The sequence below is a fragment of the Phasianus colchicus genome, chromosome 4 (genome assembly GCF_987193195.1).
Source record: "Phasianus colchicus chromosome 4, bPhaCol1.hap1.1, whole genome shotgun sequence".
Taxonomy (NCBI): Eukaryota; Metazoa; Chordata; class Aves; order Galliformes; family Phasianidae; genus Phasianus; species Phasianus colchicus.
The window spans coordinates 36,661,404-36,676,686 of NC_143439.1; the positions used below are offsets into that span (position 1 = coordinate 36,661,404).

General features: G+C 35.9%; 1 protein-coding gene across 1 annotated transcript in view; it reads right to left on the reverse strand.

Annotated features, from left to right (window-relative positions):
* Positions 1-15,283, reverse strand: part of LOC116231249 (bifunctional heparan sulfate N-deacetylase/N-sulfotransferase 3) — a 283,982-nt gene that overhangs the window by 162,977 nt on the left and 105,722 nt on the right. Inside the window, exon 2 of the transcript XR_016466079.1 lies at positions 11,621-11,700. The gene's annotated coding sequence lies outside the window, so the exon portion shown is untranslated. The remainder of the gene's footprint in view (positions 1-11,620; positions 11,701-15,283) is intronic.

Consider the following 15,283-nt stretch of genomic DNA (forward strand, 5'->3'; position numbering starts at 1 on the left):
TAGGGAGAGGAAAAAGCTAAATCATATATTTGTTTTACTATCTAGCAGCTCTATGTAGAGATCTACTTGAATGAAGCTGGTAATCTGTCAAGCCTTTTTTAAAACAAGAGAATTTGTACTTTATTTAGAGGATAGGTTCAACTGGGAAGAATTTTAGTTTAAAATTTTGCCCTTCTGGCTAGTTAAGATCAAAGTTGCACTAACGTTTACTCCAAATATATCTAAACAAAATCAAGTTATATAAGATCAACACAGGAGTGCATCCTAAATGATGAACTCTCACAGAACAATCTCTGCAATCTGTACATTCTCCCTTAATGTCATGATGAATTTTGCAAAACCTCTTTGTATTTGAAGACATGCAAAAGCTGAAAAAACTGTTCAGCAGGCATACCAAACAAAGAGAATAAACTAAGGCATACTATTTCTAAGTGATAAGTCCTAAGAAAACTGGCTTAATAATAGCCAGCAGTTAAGCGTGGTTTTGTCAGTCTTTCAGAGACAAAAGACCACAGGGCAGGACTGTGAGCTTTGTCTCCTTTCATGCAACTCTTGATGGAGGAAGTGTAAAGAGAAGCCAAGTCAGTTGCAAAGGATGGGCTGGATCAGGTCTCTCAGTCTTCTCTTCTCAAGGCTAAACAGACCCAGTTCACTTAGCCTTTCTTCATAGGGGAGATGCTCCAGGCCCTTCACCATCTTTGTGGCCCTCCTCTGGGCTCTTTCCAAGAGGTACCTGTCTTTTTTGTACTGGGGAACCCAGAACTGGACACAGTACTCCAGATGAGGCCTTACCAGGGCAGAGTAGAGGGGGAAGATCACCTCCCTCGACCTGCTGGCCACGCTCTTTTTAATGCACCCTAGAATGCCATTGGCCCTCTTGGCCACAAAGGCACACTGCTGGCTCATGGCCAACCAGGACACCCAGTTCCCTCTCTGCAGAGCTCCTCTCCAGCCCCCAGCCTGTACCGGTGCATGTGATTATTCCTCCCCAGATGCTCAGAGATCCTCAAGTTAGCTGTATTCATAGAATTCCTTTTTCCAACATTAATTATTGGCTCAGAAAGCCTCCAGAAAATAAAGTCTGTACAAATGATGATACGCTACCTATAAAAAATGAAATGTGCATTTTGAAGAGCTCCATTTTGTCAAGTTTTCCATTTCCACAGTAAGGCTGTAGCATATGCTGTCCCTCTGCCCCCTGCACCTGCTGGAGCATTTGAGCTGGCATTTTAAAATTTGCAACAAAAGTAGTACAGAATAGTACAAGTACTGAAAAATGAGAACTAAAGGAGAAAAAGACTAAGTCACATCTGAAATAAAATTGTCAAATTATGGAAATCATCCATACGAAAAGATCCTTCTTTATTTAACATGAATGAAACTATACAAAAATCCACAGGCTGCACTAAAATCTGAAGGATCTAATGCTACAACCAAGGTAAAATTTTTAATAAAATTTGTAAAATTCTACTAAAAACAGTCCCTTGTCCTGTGTGCTTCTGTAATTGTGCTTGTTTAAATTACATGGTTTTAAATATCATGTAGGTTTTTATTTTTTTTCTACTATGGAATAAATACTACTTCTCCTACTATTTCAGAGTTAAATTTTCAAAAACATGCATCCTCTATCCATACCACTTATTTCCTTTACATCTAAAGATTCACAGATATGTTCAAATCATACTCATCTCTTCCACTTACTGCCTTAACGTGCCATTGCTGTGATGCTTTATATAAATTCTGCTGTTGTGGAGCTCATGTGCTAGAACCATCACTGTTCTTCTGAAAAGATTCAGTATTCTGTTTCTGCTCACCTGACTCTTGCATGTATCTGTTTTCTTTCAGCTCAGGGTAACCAGGTAATTCAATAAAATTTAAAACCATGATTTTATCCTTATTTCCCTGCATACTATCAGGCTAAGAATATTGATTAGAAATAGAAGCTTCACTGCACTGAAGATCTTTTCTCCATATTTGTGTATTTAAAACAAATTTTATGTCTCATTTACTACCCCTGGGTTGTATTTCCATGCATTGATCCCTACAACACACTTTGTTCTTTAGATTAAAGATGCAAAAGATACCCAAAATGACTGGAAATTTGAAAGCACACACTACTCTTCAGAAGAGAGTACAATAACCTTGTGTCCAGTCCAGGCAGTAAGGAGGTATGAGCTTGTAAAAGCTCATACTGCTGAAAGAAATTTAAAGTAACAGTAATAAATATTTTGTATGAGATTCAGACTCAAACTTGTTACTGTTTTCTGTAACTAAGTCCACTAGTCTATTATTAACTTCAGACATTGGAGGAAGGAAATAAATTGATACAAATCGAACTGGGGTCTTTCATTCTCAGAAGAACAGATGTAACAGTAGGAATGAAATTAGTAATTAGTTACATAGAACTCTCCTAAGAAAATAAAGAACAGAGAACACTAAAATAAATTGAGCTAAACAGAAAGTACAAGTTTAAAATGAATGTATCTGCTCATTTGATTACGAGTCTGAAAGCATAATCATTCATGTAGCATAGGTTGACAGAGACTCCTGAAAAGAGATTGAGATCTGTAACTTTACATCATCTAATAATTCAAGTGATCCACCTTCTTTATTAAAGTTGAGTCATTTACAAGGCTTCAGCTTCTGTTAATGAGGATGGAAGCCACAAAGAGAATAAATTCTCTAAGAAAAATGAGAAGTCTGGACCAGGAGGAAGGAGGGAGAAAGGAAAGCAAAATGCTGGTTAGTGTAAAAGGAAAGAGAACTACCACAAAGTGAAATGAAAACCCTGTCTGAGAGAAAAGCAATTTAGCTTTATGAACAGCTACTCACAGACAGGAATGTGAACAATTAAAATTAAACAAGTTGATTTTAATATGTCTTGGTAACTGTGATTGATCTTACAGAGCTCTGTTGACTGTACATCAAGAAACAATTTGGGATCTAGTTTAAAACAGAGTTTATACTCCTTATTTAATGGATTTTAGTACCTAAGACAGTACAGTGTTGTAAAAATGATTAAAACATGCCCTATCTCTCTGCAATCAATAAAGCTTCCCACTCTAAGACTGGCTCATTTCCAGGGACTCCTCAGCATGCTTGGCCATGCTGTGTCTGTAGAATTCCAAATAAGTCATCTATCATTATTTCTATACACAGGACTCATTAGACATCTCATCCTTCAGCTTATTAGCACTGAAGTCAGCCATACAATCAAATCAAAAGGTCACCTATTAACAAACATGCAGTTAGACCAAAACATACATCAAAATCTTAATAGATGTATGTCAAAATACAGTAGCAGAGATGGATAAAAGACTGACAGAGACATTCAAGACATGAAATGCAAAGCATTTACAAATGAAAATTGGGTGAATTCATTCTGGTTTACCAAAGGAAGTATAACGTGGCAAGTTAAACAAAGCAGGTCATACATTTCATTGAACGCTAGAAGGAAAATCCATCCCTCTGGCTCTCAAAATTCTTACACCACTGAAATCCTAACCTCTTTACATTCTCTGAAGAAGTATTTAAGATGTTGAAGACACAACAACTATCTGGGGACTTCAGGTGTTGTTGTTGGTTTTTTTTTTTTGTTTTTGTTTTTTTTTTTCTTTCATATAAAAAAGGTTAGTTAAAAATGTGATAACTGGGTTTATAAATTTTGTATGTAGAAAAGTGTAGTTCCTTTCAGTACTACCCATAACAATGTTGTACACTGTTTTTCACTGAAAAAATGGAAAGAATAGCCATACCAACTAGATCTCCAGTAATAGTAACAATGAATGCTTGGGGAAGGGTATTAAGATGATACCTGGCATACAGGAAAGTTTTTTGGGATGGTTTGAGCAAATCACACCATGGACTTTTTACATTTGTTCTGGACAGCCTTACACACACTTCTTGTTCATAAATTTGTCATGTTTTGAAAAGAAACTTCATTAATTGGCCTGTGAGGAACCACCTTAGCTACTGGTCTCATTTGTGGTTAAGTTATTGTACTGGAAGAAACAAGGGATGCTTATTTCATTTTCACCCTTTCTGCGCTGTTCTTGGGCTGCCCCAGTCTGCTTTCCAGATGGAAGGGCTATGGTATAACCCACATCTATGTGAGTTAAAAGCTGTTCTGCATGTGTGTATGAAGTTCAAGATGCAGGCACAACTTAGATGTTGGTTATTTGCAACTTGATGAGAAAGTGTTATTTTTGCATCTCTATTTTTCCTCTTATGTCTCAGTTTTAGGGAGCACATGCTGAAGTCATACTGAATTGACTTTTAACTAGAGGAACACATAATTACAATCCATAGGCTATCTGCCTTGCCATTTCTCTGAAGAGTTGGAAGAGTTTTCACAGAGCACAGAGTCTTGTGCTGAACTGAAAACATTTCCATCAGTGCCTGAGCTAGCTGACTTACAGCTAACTTGGGAACTTCTTCGTGGATCTGAGTTAACAGTAAGGACATTCAGATTCTGAATTGTCAAGCTGGATTTTAATTTTAACTTGCATGGCATTAATACAACCTGATACAGGGGAAGAAAGTAAGGAGGCACTTTCATAATGGGAAACACAGACTGGATGATACAGAGTTCACTGTACTAATACTGCATACTGTACACAGATACAAAACTTAATATTCCTGTACTTAATTTCTAGATTAGTATAACTAACTAAACACTATTTATTTAAGATTGAGTGGGGACTATCAATCTTACTACCAAGTGAAATAAAACGTAACTTGTCATCAGTCTGTGGCGTTGTACATGGAATCATTTTGGTCGGAAAATATCTTCAAGATCATCAAGCTCAACTGTTGACCTGACCTACTGAGTTCCGTCAGTAAACTCTGTCACTTAATGCCACATCCACATGTCTCTTAAATATCTTTGGGATGGGGACAACATCATCTCCATCGGCAGCCCACCCAATGACTGACCATCTGCAAAGTTCTTCATAATGTCCAATCTAAACCTCCCCTGTAACAACTCAAGACCGTTTCCTCAAGTCCTATCATTTATCCCTTGAAAGCAGAGATGGGTATCTTCCTCACTGCAATTTCCCCTCAGTGCCACATACGAGGGGACTGTCACTTCCCTAGTCTTGTTGCTCACGCTGTTTCTGATGCTGGCCAATATGCCATTGGCCTTCTCAGCAGACATATGCAAACAAATCTGTGTATTTATATGTACACGTATACATAATCCCTGTGTGCCAATGATAATACACATACATTTTATAACTGATTATATATTAGAGTAGTAATAGTTGCATTTGTAATGAAATGCTTTCTTTTGACAATATCTTAGCACAGGAAGATGCAGGGACTGGCACATGAGCTTCAATGAGATTTTATCAGTTCTTCTGCCAGGGTTATCACCAGAAAGAAGGTCTGAACTCTACTAAAAAGGAACCTTACTGGAACGAAGGATTTGTGAAACAGTGTTTCAAGATGCTCTACAGAAAAAAAAAACCCAGCTTGTGCAACTGGGTATGATGGCAGCACAGAAACTACTGGATGTAGACAATAATGTCTACTCCTTATTCTTGCTTTTAAAGTATTGAGCCTCCAAATATCAAAGAAGAAATAAAGATGACAATCTAGGTAATGAGAAACAGATGCAGTTTTTCTGAAGACAAAAGGACCACCAAATGAATAAAAATCAAATTATAAACTTTTTTTTTTTTTTTCTCAAAGACTGGCGTAAAAATAAATGCTTCATTGATACAAAAATTAATAATTCTGCTAGATGAAAAGTTCATTTGTTCTTTTACAGATCTGCTTTTTATTGTTTCAAAAATTAAGCACATTATTTGGAATCAGACCTCTGCCACCACATGATCTACTGGTGTTTTATACAGGAAAAGAGTAGCAAGTAAACTGCCAATTGCATGGATAAAGGCAAATGAAAAAAACACTGACATCCGACTAGAGAAAAACATGAAGGACAGTCTTTTGGAGAAAAATTCCTTCTGACATAGCACTTCTAGGGACAGAAAAATCAACCAAACCAAACTCACTTGTGAGTGGAGGCCTGAATACTAGATAAGGAAATAAATCTCTTCTTGGATAAAAGCTGGTTTTGCTTTCCCATCGGTCTTCTACATCTTTTATATCTTCAGCTAAGCAACACCTGCTTTTCCTTCCCATTTTTTCTGCTTTGAAGATGGTGCAATTTTTCATTATTCACAGAAGTTTTGATATGAAGTATCTTTTAAATCAAGCAATCAAAAAATGAATTATTACCCTGTGCACTGTTTGGAACCCCAAGCACTCTAGTATTCTTAGGTTTAATCTGATTCTTTACTTTGTTCTATATTTGCCACACTGCAAGTTACTCTAACTGGATATGTTGAAAGCTCAGAGAAATTTACTGTGCTACAAAGCTTGTTTTCTCCAGCTGCAGATTTTGCTCATGCTTGGCTCTCAACTGTTCTTCTGTTTTATGAGTGTTCATCACATATAAATGTCTGTACTTACATACGAAAACCTCTAGTTTCTCACACAGTTTCATAATAATGAAACAGATCCCACTGAGAAACATATCAAAAGTAATGTTTTCAAGACTTTATATCTTCAATTTGTAAGAGGACCTGGTTGAGTATTTTTCTGCAATTATTCTAATCTATATAAAATCATGCGTAACAAGAAATGACAAGATAGAACATAAAGAAAAATAAAGATTTAAAAATGAAAAACTGGCTTGCTTAGAAAAGTAATTGTTCTCATGCTAGCCCATTAGCTTTAATGGTAAGTGAGATTTTTGAGGAGAAGAAGAAGTTAAAGTTTATAGTAAACTGGCAGATTTTTTCAGAAAATCCAGCTCGAGTCAAGGAATGTATTTACAGTTACCCATTTATTCTGGTTGCCATTTTTACATAGGATTCTATGAATAATTAAGATTTCAACAACTCCTTAATGATAATTTCTTGCGGGAAAAGAGACTTGTTTCTGACCCTTACTGCAACCACTGTCTTCAATGAGGTCTCTTTCTCTCAGTTTCATGAAAATGTGAGGTATGTTAGAAATCAAAAAGCTCCTTGAAGCCCATTCTGAGGTTAATATCACTATTTGCAAATTTACCCTCAATACCATTTCAGTAGTATTGCAAAGTATTTCCCAAACTGTATCACAGATACATACCTTCATCTATATTTATGTAAGAAATTCGAGTGTTCAAAACACTCAAAGTTACAGAGATTGATATGTGTTTTTTTTCCATGGCTCTCTCATTACTGATTTTGTATTTTTCTTCGCTATCTTTGTCCTTTAAAGTAAATGTACCCCTATATCTCTAGTTCTTATATTTGCATTAATTATACATAAAGACATTGCAATTTTCACATAAAATCATTCTTATGTTCAAAATTTAAAGGTAATAGTATTTGACAATTTTATTTGTTTTAGTGTAATCACAGAAATTGATCCATTAACTTGGTTTTATATTACCACTCTGGAAGAAGAGGAAATGTTAAATGCTGTTTAGATGAAATGCAATACTGGCCAAACAGTGACTAAAAATATACAACCGACTTGAAAACGTCATGAACCTTAAATGCAGAGTGCTATTTTGTGCCTAAATTTGTACATTTCCTGTTGCATTTAGGACGACTAAAACCGTTCTCTGCAGAAAAATGTGATACATACTCAGTGATCATCATTTCCGGCTAATGTTTCCACAGATCTCAATGTAGTGAAGTTAACTTTGCAAGTTATGCTCTTAAAAAGCCAACAAAAAGACTGGCATAAGTTAATATGACGAAAGTTAATATTCATCCAATTCATCCATTTCTTGCTTGACGTACACAAAACAAAAAATTGTTGGCAAGGTAATGCCTCTTAACTCCTCTACTTGGCAAGTTCATGCTTTTTTTTTTTTTTTTGAAGGAGATCTCTCACTTGCAAGGATACTGAGAAACTTGTGAACTCTTTGTGGGAGGTCTATTCATTCTTTCATCAGAACTTCAGAGAAGCATTATTTTACATTTCTTGAACTCTCCTTCAGGAGAACAGTATCTGTATTTTTAAGTAAGGCACATGAATCTTTTAGCACTGCAGTACTTTAATGAAGTACGAGGTTTTCTTGAAATATTTGCAGAGGAAGGGATCTATGTAAGGTTGTTTCTTATAATTAAATGTATATATTAAAATAAATAACCTTGAATATAGGAAATACTTACTGGCGCTCATGTGCCAAAGCAGCTAGCAGTAAAAGCTTATATTCCAAGAGCACTTTCTAATTTAGATGTTACCTACTACTGGGTATCTGATCAGGATTTATATGATGGAGAAGTACATTACCCATCCAAATGAAAGCAGAGATTTGAACTCTGGCCAGGATGCTACAGTTAAGTCGAGCCAGGTACATTTGGCTGAAAATATTGCCAACTACTGGAGTGATATGTTCATTCAGAGACAGAGTTGGAGGGTTAAAAGTATTAAATAAACAACTGCGTCAAGCTTGTAGTGAGGACATATGAATCATGGTTGACAATATCAAGTATCTTAAGTAAGATATCATAAGCTGACTATGGAGCAGCTTTTTTGGATCTGAAGACACGTATCTACCTAAACTACAGCCACTAAGCCTATATCTACATAGAAGATGAGAATATCAAAGTTGTCTTTGTGATTACAACACAAGTAGGAGAAAAGAACTCTCATTTTAGTTCAGCAAAGGCAGTAATGTAAATTCCAAATATAAACCAGTACGACAAAGCAGAACAGATGTGTTCTCCTATAACCAACCAACTCCCCTGACAATAACTATTCTGATCATATAGGCTTTAGTACAACATTAACGACATTTTCTGCTTATATCTTCAAAAACTTTCTTAGGAATTTTCATGGATCAAAATACTTGGTTTCAATAACACTTCTGAATTTAAGGTATTTTCACATATGATTCTTCCTTTTCAGACATCAGTTAAAACTAATGCAATCCACAATGGATACCACTGTTGGCTCATAATAACTTCTGTATTTATCAGAGATGCCAGAGCTTTCGTACAATATGTTGCATTACCTCAGTAAGCATTTTCTTTGCCTAAATATACATAAGAAGTATGTATAATTGAAATGGGCTTTCCAATATTATGCTAATAGTTTGGGAGCAATTCCCCTAACAGATAACAAAGAGAATTATTTGAGGAATTGAAGAAAAATGAAACCCAAAACATTCTTCATCTAATTAAGAATTTCCTAATTATGCCGTTTTACTTAGAAAAAAAATTGTATCAAATAACATCAAGTTTCTATATGGAAGATCTGAAGGACACACATTCAATTAAGTCTCAGATTAGAATAGGCTACATTATATACTAAACCTAAACCTCTTGAACAATTTAATCAGCTAATTTATAAACTCATTAAATGCAATAAAAACAGCCGCTTATAATGTCATGAAAGCAAGACTTCTACACCATTAAATCCCTCAAATATAAAATTATACGCTTTACTGAAACAATGAAATAGATAATCAAAACCATTAAAATGTATTTGTCCAGTATTAACATGATATTTTAATGTAACTCATTAATGATTGATTTCTCCACTGAAAGTGATTATTTTGTGAATTTACACAGAAGATGTTGCAAAAGCCAACTATTCATAATGTCTTGCAGAATCTCCACTTGGTGCTCACTGCCATACTCTGCTGCATTAAGAGCTCCAAGCAGAAAAAACACTTCTGAGGCAGATTTTACAAGGTAGCAGCAAAGAAGGAAAGCTGCACTTGCATATGTAAGCAATAACTTCCAAAGACAGTAGAGGGGTGAAAAATGTTTGAAGTGCTTATTGTAGCAATTCTCATTTTTTTTTTCAGCTTGTTTCTGAGGTTTACTCCCACTTGTTTTTCCAGTGGAGGTGCAGAACTGAGTGTAGCTATCAATAAGGTCACTTCTCATGGCAGAGAACAGTCCACAGAGCAGGACCAGGAATCACGGGGTTTACTAAGGTAACTGCGAGTCTGAGATCGAAGACTGAAAATCCTTGGCAAAGTAACACTAACTTACTCTTAACTTAGTAATTCCAGATATTTATATCAGCACATGGTATCACTTGCATTTCTAGAAATGCTGTAATTTCTGCTCTCCAGGAATAAGGCTGGTTAGGAGCAGCATAATTCTGTCTGGAAGAGATTAATACTTTTTTTTTTCATCATGAAAGTGATGCTGAAAATTTCCACAATTTACTTTTTTTGGTAGCTAAATGAGATAACTTGGGACTTTTCTGAATGGAGTCTGGAGAAAGTGTTGTTGCTAATTTGCATCAATTATCAGTATAAAAAACTCAGCCATTCCTCCTCTGAGTCTTAATAGTCCACTGAGTTAGCAGCAAATTACAAGCCTCACTGGACAAGAAGGTTAGATGTTTTGCGAAGGTTTCTGTCTAGGCTGTTGGTTAGAGGGCATGATAAACCAACAGACAGGGCTTAAGATGGGAAAAAATTTTGAACAAATGGGTGCTTGTATGCCTGAGAGTTTTTTAAAAAAAAAAAGATGCTGGAATAGATAGCACTCACACTCAGGATATTTGTTTGTTTGCTGTTGCAGGGAAGTTTTGCTGATAAATCTCATTTATTATTAGTTGGAGTGAATTCTGCCTGAATTCTTTCATGTCATGGGCAGCAAAATGTTCTCCACCATCAAACAAGGGCTGGAAGCTGAGCTGAACATTAAAAGTGGGAAGTAGGCTAAGTTTCTGACTGAGTCACCTATTAGTCTGCCTATTAGTCCTCACAGCAGGCAATCACCCTGAACTTCAATACTCAGGCTCATCTCTACTAATAAATGGGTTTAGCAGAAATTGAAGGAGCCTGCAATATGATGTCGAAATTCATCTCTGACCTGAGAGCACTAAATCACTAGATCAAACTCTTGATCCAAAACCTTGAAGCTCCTTTTAGCAGCTAACACTTAAGAGCGGAAGCCTTTGTGAATTAACCTTTTCACAGGTATGGCAGAGAATACTGGACTGTGTGAGCTTTGTTTCTCTGATTATCTGCCGTGTAATCTAAAAAAATAGATTTTGTGATGGCCCGAACAGCAGTAACACTTTTATCAAAGATTAACTGAAGTTTTGTCAGAAAAGGAGGATACGTATTCCACACTTGCACAGATTGAATGTAAATTAATGCACTTTAAAAGTGATTACGTGCAGCTTTAGATCACACGAACAGGAATGCACATGTACACATCCATACAACAACTACAGACAGATTCCTACAATTGACAAAGATTCTATTACAAGCCTGAGAGGTAAATAAATTTATTGTCAAATTCTTTCACTTCAAAATGACTGAAACTAATATAATGGTTATGATAAAATACAAATGTATTTAAAGTGACTACAGTGCCCCTCCTGTACTTTATAGGAAGAAATACAGCCTGCTATACTTTGTTGCAAAGCCTAACTTCTTCCACCAACTACACATTGGTATTTGTGAGGTCTGATTATCTGGAGTTGAAAATGCCTGGTGGATAATTTGCTCTCTCAATAATGTAACAGTTAAGACAAAATAATGATATTCATCACCTGTGGTTTCCAGATTCATGATAGGGCTATCAGAGAACTACAGTACCATTCTAATGAAACAACTCAAACAAATATTTGTTGTACTAACCTGGATATCCATCCTTAAGGTGTTCTGCTTTATAACTCCACTGTCCATAGCAGTTGAACTTGCAAGTTATTTTCTCAGTCCTTAAAAAGTGAGAAAACAATATATATTACCCACTGTCAAACTATTAATTCAGAAAAGTTTTTACTTAGTTCCAACAAATAGCTAGTTATTTTACATATTAAGTTGCATGGTTTAAATTATAATCTGCTTCTAAAAAACTTTCTAAAAGTTAGCTGGTTAGCTGTCAAGCCAAAAAAACCCAGAAGTCTAGTGAAACACCTTGTACCAGCAGGAACTACATATTAACTTATTTTGCTGAAGGAAACTTCTATGTTGTGAGTAATTTTTTATTCAAAACAACTTTAATATTTAGAGCAGAAAGTAACATTTTGCAGGATTTGCCTATGCCTATATGTTACAAAAGACTTACAGTCACAGAATGACATTCAGATATCCTATAACTCTAGGGAATTCCAAACCTTACATGGAGTCGAATTCTCCTAATTTCTACTGTTGTTTTGAAACAAACAAACAAACAAACAAATAAAATTAGCCTGGTTAATAATAACAGTAATTGATTCAAATAATTACTTTAAGCAGTAATTAAGAATTAGACCACAGACCCAGTTCTCAGTTTCAACTCCCAACATACAAGAATGTTTATTTAGAGAAGGAAATAGGCTTGAATCAAACTAATAGCAACTCCATGAATTTCAAACTTTATTCTACAGCACAGCATAGCAGGAATGAAATTACCTTCTGCTGGCTATATCATTAGCTCTCCTTACTCCTTACTAAATAAGGCAAGGACATTGAATGAACTGTTTTAAATTTAGATCTTCCTATCAGAAATCTTCATATTAAAGGCATACAGAGCCTGCAAGAATACCTACATAGTAAATTATATTATTTCTTTTCAGCATCACCAGATATTTTTTGGGAAACTACATTCCCAAATTTCTAATAAAACATAAAAGCAACTTCGTCTTTAAAGGGTTTTGGAATGTAAGTTATAGAACTAAAGCATACTATTGAGACTATTGTTTTCTAACATATTCACTTCTGTACTTGTTCCACATCTCTGACTAAGAACTGGGTTGGTTTTAGGCTGTGAGCAATGCTTTTTTTTCCTGCTTTTTTTCCTCCTTCAGTTGAATGAACTATTTCACACTGTCATGGTGAAAACACTTCCAGTCCAGGCTAAAGTCACATTCTACGGTTGAATATATCTTTTCCACAATAAGCCAACTGAAGTGGTTCAGCAAAGTGCAAATAACGCTGGAGTAACACAAGGAAAGGCATAGAACCACAGGCCAGCAGTGGAATTACTCCTTTCAGCGGTTGTGAACAATGCAATAGGCTCAGCCACAATACATAGCTCTACTCAAGGATAAAATATCACAGTCAACTTTGCCTGAGCTCACTGAAGCCATGTACATTTACACTGGCCGAGGATTTATCTTTACAAATTTATACTTCTGACTAATAATGTAACAAACTCCAGGGCATATATATTATGACAGGAAATAGTACCTCTTATTTCTCAAAAAATTCATATCCCTTTGGTCAAAAATGGCTTTTGTCAACAGCTACATGAACTACTAAATAAACAAAAGATTCTGACAGGGTTATCTAAAAAGAACAGGGTGCACAGGACAGTGTTAAAGATCTGATTTGTACACAGCTATGATATTTTTTCTCTTACCTGGTTTAATATCTCACTTACGTGAGAAATAAGAGGCTGATGCAGACACTGTAGCAAACATAACTAGTGTTTAAATGCTGAAAATCTGGCTTCAAATTGTTTGGGTCAGGAATTCTAGAAGGGTCATTTCTTTTAAATACAGACGTTTTTTAAAGTCATTTTATTCCACTGAGCCCTAAATGATCTTGGAGAAACTCATTCATTGAGACAATAACCCTGCAAGTTATGTACATCCCCCAGTGACAAGCAGGAAAGCAAAGGGCAGTCTGACACTATAGTTAAGCTTTGGTGAAAAATGTATATTCACTCCACTCCTTTCCTGCTGTTCTGCCTTCCTTTTATTTGCTCCTTGGCCACATGATATATGATCTCGTCCTGTTCCTTGCAGCCCACATACATCCCCTCACACCTGCTTGGTGTTTGAAATACCAAATTCTTTGTTGAGTGGTCTCAATTTTCTAAGTCCAAGGAAAACTGCATTACCTCTGTTATTTTAACTTGTTGCCATGTTAGTGTGGGGAGCAGGCTCACAAAGGTGTGTGTTGAGTGGCAAAGTCTGTGTAAAGGAAGTACCCATAAGAAGTGGAAGGTGTTCTGTATCACATGTTTTGTAAATATATATATATATATATATATATATATATAGTCATTATTATCATTTTTGTCTCCCTTTTCAGTCCAAGTTTTTAATCTCAAGCCACGAGGTCTACTTTTTTTTTCCCTGATTTTCTCCTCAGTCTCACTGAGAAGGGGAGGAAGTGAGCAAAAGGCTCTATGGTGTTTAGATGCCTGCCCAGTTAAAAGATAAAGATGTGTTATGTGCTATGTTACCCCTTTATCATGTAAGCCAAAGACATGTACAAATGTCCATTGTGAATGAGAAAAAGGGAATGAGGAATGCTTCTTGCCCTTTTGCAGAGTGTTTTCTTCAAATAAAAGGTACTAATACAGTATCTCCAGACTTAAGACTAGTGTAATGACTCCAGAAGACATTAGCGAGGGGATTAAAAAAAAAAAAAAAGGCTCAGGTTTTACTGGTTTTGGTGAAGTATGCTCTGAAGTTGCTCATCAAGGATGTGCAGAAGGAAAATCAGATAAAATAATGTTATTAAACATGAGAAAGCATAACAAACAATGCAGTTTGCACTTCTTAGAGTAGTTACAAGTAGGCAGGCTTGCTGCAAGGCTTTTTGCAGTTTTATGTGGACACAAAAGCAGTCTGATGTAGCTGCCTTTTGTAGTCTGCTATCCTCTATGGCAGCCTCAGATGATTTGTATCTCCTGCTTTTCAGCACCTGTTGCGGGAGTAAGCTGCTTGAATAGGTCCCTACAGCTCTGACCAGCTCTGCGCCTTGGAACAAACAATCACAAGCAATGGGACAAGGATTTATTACAGAAGACTCTTCTCAGCTTTAGAGCTGCTGAGATCATCATAATCTGAATCTGAACCCTCAGATATACATGGAACCACATATGCAGACAGTGTGCATTTCTGAAATTCTACCAACATCACTGGTGGCACTCCTCAATACAAAAGAGCACACAGACCATTTTCCGACATTGTTTTCCTATTCATCAGTTGAATAGGATGAAGAATCTCATCAGTTTTGGAAATATGAAAAGTGAAAATTCCATGTTTTTTTCCAGATACTTTTGTCCCTATCTTAATTTTTTTTTTATAGTTACCCTCTACGTAGCCTTTCCTCTCTCCTACAGGCTTCTTCCACCCTTTCTGTCTACCATTTATTTGCGAACTGATGAAAGTTAAGTTAAAATAACTAAGTGTACATTTCCTTGTCACTAGCATTTCCTTTTCCAAAAGAAAAAATAAAATCCTTTATTGTTGTACGTGAAATACAAGGACAGAATTTCTGATAAATGGAAATATACGATTTTCTATTCACAGTTAGGAATGAATAAAAGACATTTAGGTAAAGTAGTCTTCTAGGAAAAGATTC